General features: G+C 36.8%; 1 non-coding gene across 1 annotated transcript; it reads right to left on the bottom strand.

Annotated features, from left to right (window-relative positions):
* Positions 1-2,504: 2,504 nt before the first annotated feature.
* On the bottom strand, positions 2,505-2,612 carry LOC148552724 (small nucleolar RNA R71). The gene has a single exon (XR_015892990.1). It is a non-coding gene; the product is annotated as a small nucleolar RNA R71 (small nucleolar RNA).
* Between the last annotated feature and the right edge of the window lie 2,442 nt (positions 2,613-5,054).

The raw sequence follows: 5,054 nt of genomic DNA, 5'->3' as shown, positions 1-5,054 counted from the left end.
TGGTATTGGCATCATGTTTTTGGCGCTATTACCAGGGAAAGAAAGAGCGATGAATTTTACATAATCAAAGTGTAATCACAATTTCTGCGCACCAAGTTTTTGGCGCCGTTGCCGGGAATTGTTCGAGTTTGGACAACTGACGGTTCATCTTATTGCTCAGATTAGGTAATTTTCTTTTTGTTTTATTTTCAAAAAGTTTTCAAAATTTTCTCCTTTGTTTTCGAAAAAAAAATTTTTTTTTAAATAAATGTTTTCAAAAAAATATTTTTTTTCAGAATTTTTAAGAATGAATTCTAGTGTTTCATGAAGCATGTTGAAGCCTATCTGGCTGTAAAGCCATACCCAAACTGCTTTGGGATTGGTCTTCAATTAATCACCTCAATGGAGCCATGCCCAATCCTTCTGGATAGGATATGTCAGGCGTGTCATGTCTGAGTTACATACTAAAGCTTGGCTGGCTATTAAGCCATGCCTGACCCTTTGATTGGAGCTTTAGACTAAAAAGTATAAGATTCCTAGAATTCATATTAAAAATTTTGGAATCCTTATTTTTGTTTTTCAAATAATTTTCGAAAAAATATAAAAAAATTTATAAAATCATAAAAATCAAAAATATTTTTGTGTTCTTGTTTGAGTCTTGAGTCATGTTATAAGTTTGGTGTCAATTGCATATTCATTTTGCACTTTTCGAAAATTCATGCATTCATGGTGTTCTTCATGATCTTCAAGTTGTTCTTGGTAAGTCTTCTTGTTTGATCTTGATGTTTTCTTGTTTTGTGTTGTATGGTGTTTTTCATATGCATTCTTGAATTCTTAGTGTCTAAGCATTAAAGAATTCTAAGTTTGGTGTCTTGCATGTTTTCTTTGCATTAAAAATTTTTCAAAAATGTGTTCTTGATGTTCATCATGATCTTCATAGTGTTCTTGGTGTTCATCTTGACATTCATAGCATTCTTGCATGCATTCATTGTTTTGATCCATAACTTGCATGCATTGCATCATTTTTCTTGTTTTTCTTCTCTCTCTTCACTAAAAATTCAAAAATAAAAAAAATATCTTTCCCTTCTTCTCTCTCAAAATTTCAAAAATTAGATTTGACTTTTTCAAAAATTTTTAAAATCTAGTTGTTTTTATGAGTCAAATCAAATTTTCAATTTAAAAATCTTATCTTTTTCAAAATCTTTTTCAAAAATCAAATCTTTTTCATTTTTCTTAGTTATTTTTGAAAATTATAAAAATATTTTTCAAAAATCTTTTTCTTATTTTTATATCAAATTTTCGAAAATAACAATAACAATTAATGTTTTGATTCAAAAATTTCAAGTTTGTTACTTACTTGTTAAGAAAGATTGAAACTTTAAGTTCTAGAATCATATCTAGTGATTTCTTGTGAATCAAGTCATTAATTGTGATTTTAAAAATCAAATCTTTTTCAAAACAAATTTCAATCATATCTTTTCAAAAATATCTTCTTATCTTATCTTTTTCAAAAATATGATTTCAAAATATCTTTTCTAACTTCCTAACTTCTTATCTTCTCAAAATTTGTTTCAACTAACTAACTAACTTTTTGTTTATTTCTTATCTTTTTCAAAACTACCTAACTAACTCTCTCTCTCTCATTTTCGAAAATCCCTTCCCTCTTTTTCAAAATTTCTTTTTAATTAACTAATTATTTTAATTTTTAAATCTTAATTTTCAAAAACCACTAACCTTTTTCAAAAACTATTTTCGAAAATCACTAACTCTTTTTCAAAAATTATTTTCGAAAATCCTCTCCCTCTCTCATCTTATTCTATTTATTTATTCATTTACTAACATCTCTTCCTCATATCACTCACCAAATTCGAACCCCCTCTTCTATCTGTGTTCGAATTTTTCCTCTTCTCTCCTTCTACTAACAATAAGGAACCTCTTTACTGTGACATAGAGGATTCTTCTTCTTTTCTTTTTCTCTTCTCTTTCTTATGAGCAGGGACAAAGAAAAAGGCATTCTTGTTGAAGCTGATCCAGAACCTGAAAGGACTCTGAAAAGAAAACTAAGAGAAGCTAAATTACAACAATCCAGAGACAACCTTATTGAAAATTTCGAACAAGTAAAGGAGATGGCAGCTGAACCTAACAACAATAATGCAAGGAGAATGCTTGGTGACTTTACTGCACCTAATTCCAATTTACATGGAAGAAGCATCTCCATTCCTGCCATTGGAGCAAACAACTTTGAGCTGAAACCTCAGCTAGTTTCTCTGATGTAGCAGAACTGCAAGTTTCATGGACTTCCATCTGAAGATCCTTTTCAGTTCTTAACTGAATTCTTGCAGATATGTGATACTGTTAAGACTAATTGAGTAGATCCTGAAGTCTACAGGCTCAAGCTTTTCCCTTTTGCTGTAAGAGACAGAGCTAGAGTGTGGTTGGACTCTCAACCCAAAGATAGCCTGAACTCTTGGGATAAGCTGGTCACGGCTTTCTTAGCCAAGTTCTTTCCTCCTCAAAAGCTGAGCAAGCTTAGAGTAGATGTTCAAACCTTTAAACAAAAAGATGGTGAATCCCTCTATGAAGCTTGGGAAAGATACAAACAGTTGACCAAAAAGTGTCCCTCTGACATGCTTTCAGAATGGACCATCCTGGATATATTCTATGATGGTTTGTCTGAGTTATCAAAGATGTCATTGGATACTTCTGCAGGTAGATCCATTCACCTAAAGAAAACGCCTGCAGAAGCTCAAGAACTCATTGACATGGTTGCTAATAACCAGTTCATGTACACTTCTGAGAGGAATCCTGTGAGTAATGGGACGCCTATGAAGAAGGGAGTTCTTGAAGTTGATACTCTGAATGCCATATTGGCTCAGAACAAAATATTGACTTAGCAAGTCAATATGATTTCTCAGAGTCTGAATGGAATGCAAGCTACATCCAACAGTACTCAAGAGGCTTCTTATGCAGAAGAAGCTTATGATCCTGAATACCCTGCAATAGTAGAGGTGAATTACTTAGGTGAACCTTATGGAAACACCTATAATCCATCATGGAGAAATCATCCAAATTTCTCATGGAAGGATCAAAAGCCTCAACAAGGCTTTAATAATGGTGGAAGAAACAGGTTTAGCAATAGCAAGCCTTTTCCATCATCCACTCAGCAACAGACAGAAAACTCTGAACAAAATACTTCTAATTTAGCAAATTTAGTCTCTGATCTATATAAGGCCACTGTGAGTTTCATGAATGAAACAAGGTCTTCCATTAGAAATTTGGAAGCACAAGTGGGCCAGCTGAGTAAAAGGATCACTGAAATCCCTCCTAGTACTCTTCCAAGCAATACAGAAGAGAATCCAAAAGGAGAGTGCAAGGCCATTGACATAAGCACCATGGCCGAACCTGTTAGGGAAGGAAAGGACATGAATCCCAAGGAGGAAGACCTCCTGGGATGTCCAGTGATCAATAAGGAGCTTCCCTCTGAGGAACCAAAGGACTCTGAGGCTCATCCAGAGACCATAGAGATTCCATTGAACCTCCTTATACCATTCATGAGCTCTGATGAGTATTCCTCTTCTGAAGAGAATGAGGATGTTACTAAAGAGCAAACTGCCAAGTTTCTTGGTGCAATCATGAAGCTGAATGCCAAATTATTTGGTATTGAAACTTGGGAAGATGAACCTCCCTTGTTCACCAATGAACTAAGTGATCTGGATCAACTGACATTGCCTCAGAAGAGACAGGATCCTGAAAAGTTCATAATACCTTGTACCATAGGCACCATGATCTTTAAGGCTCTGTGTGACCTTGGTTCAGGAATAAACCTCATGCCCCTCTCTGTAATAGAGAAACTGGGAATCTATGGGGTGCAAGCTACTAAAATCTCATTAGAGATGGCAGACAATTCAAGAAAACAGGCTTATGGACAAGTAGAGGACGTGTTAGTAAAGGTTGAAGGCCTTTACATCCCTACTGATTTCATAGTCCTGGATACTGGAAAGGAAGAGGATGAATCCATCATCCTAGGAAGACCTTTCCTAGCCACAGCAAGAGCTGTGATTGATGTGGACAGAGGAGAATTAATCCTTCAATTGAATAAGGACAACCTTGTGTTTACAACTCAAGGATCTTTCTCTGCATCCATGGAGAGGAAGCATAAAAAGCTTCTCTCAAAGCAGAGTCAAACAAAGCCCCCACAGTCAAACTCTAAGTTTGGTGTTGGGAGGCCACAACCAAACTCTAAGTTTGGTGTTGAACTCCCATATCCAAACTCTAAGTTTGGTGTTGGAGAGTCTCAACAATGCTCTGAACATCTGTGAGGCTCCATGAGAGTCCACTGTCAAGCTATTGACATTAAAGAAGTGCTTGTTGGGAGGCAACCCAATTTTTATTTATCTAACTATATTTTTCTTAGTTATATGTCTTTATAGGTTCATGATCATGTAGAGTCACAAAATAAATATAAAAATTGAAAACGGAATCAAAAACAGCAGAAGAAAAATCACACCCTGGAGGAAGCATCTGCCTGGCGTTCAACGCCAGAACAGAGCATGGTTTTGGCGCTGAACGCCCAAAATGGGCAGTATCTGGGCGCTGAACGCCCAAAATGGGCATCATCTGAGCACTGAACGCCAGAATTGCACCCTGGAGAGGAGCTGGCGCTGAACGCCCAGAACAAGCATGGTTCTGGCGTTCAACGCCAGAAATGGGCAACAAATGGGCGTTGAACGCCCAAAATGGGCACCAACCTGGCGCTGAACGCCCAGAGTTGTGTGCAAGGGCATTTTACATGCCTAATTTGGTGCATGGTTGTAAATCCTTGAACACCTCAGGATCTGTGGACCCCACAGGATCCCCACCTACCTCCACTCACTTCTTCTCATCCCTCACCACTCTCTTTCACACAATCCCATAAACACTCTTCCCCAAAACCCTTCACCAATCACCTCCATCCCTCTTCCCCATCACCTCTTCACCACTCACATCCATCCACTCTTCCCCATAAACCTACCTCATAAACTCCACCTACCTTCAAAATTCAAAATCAATTTCTAACCCAAACCCACCCTATATGG

The sequence above is a fragment of the Arachis ipaensis genome, chromosome B7 (assembly GCF_059453495.1).
Source record: "Arachis ipaensis isolate K30076 ecotype BB chromosome B7, ASM5945349v1, whole genome shotgun sequence".
NCBI lineage: Eukaryota > Viridiplantae > Streptophyta > Magnoliopsida > Fabales > Fabaceae > Arachis > Arachis ipaensis.
This window is presented reverse-complemented; position numbering and strand designations above follow the sequence as displayed.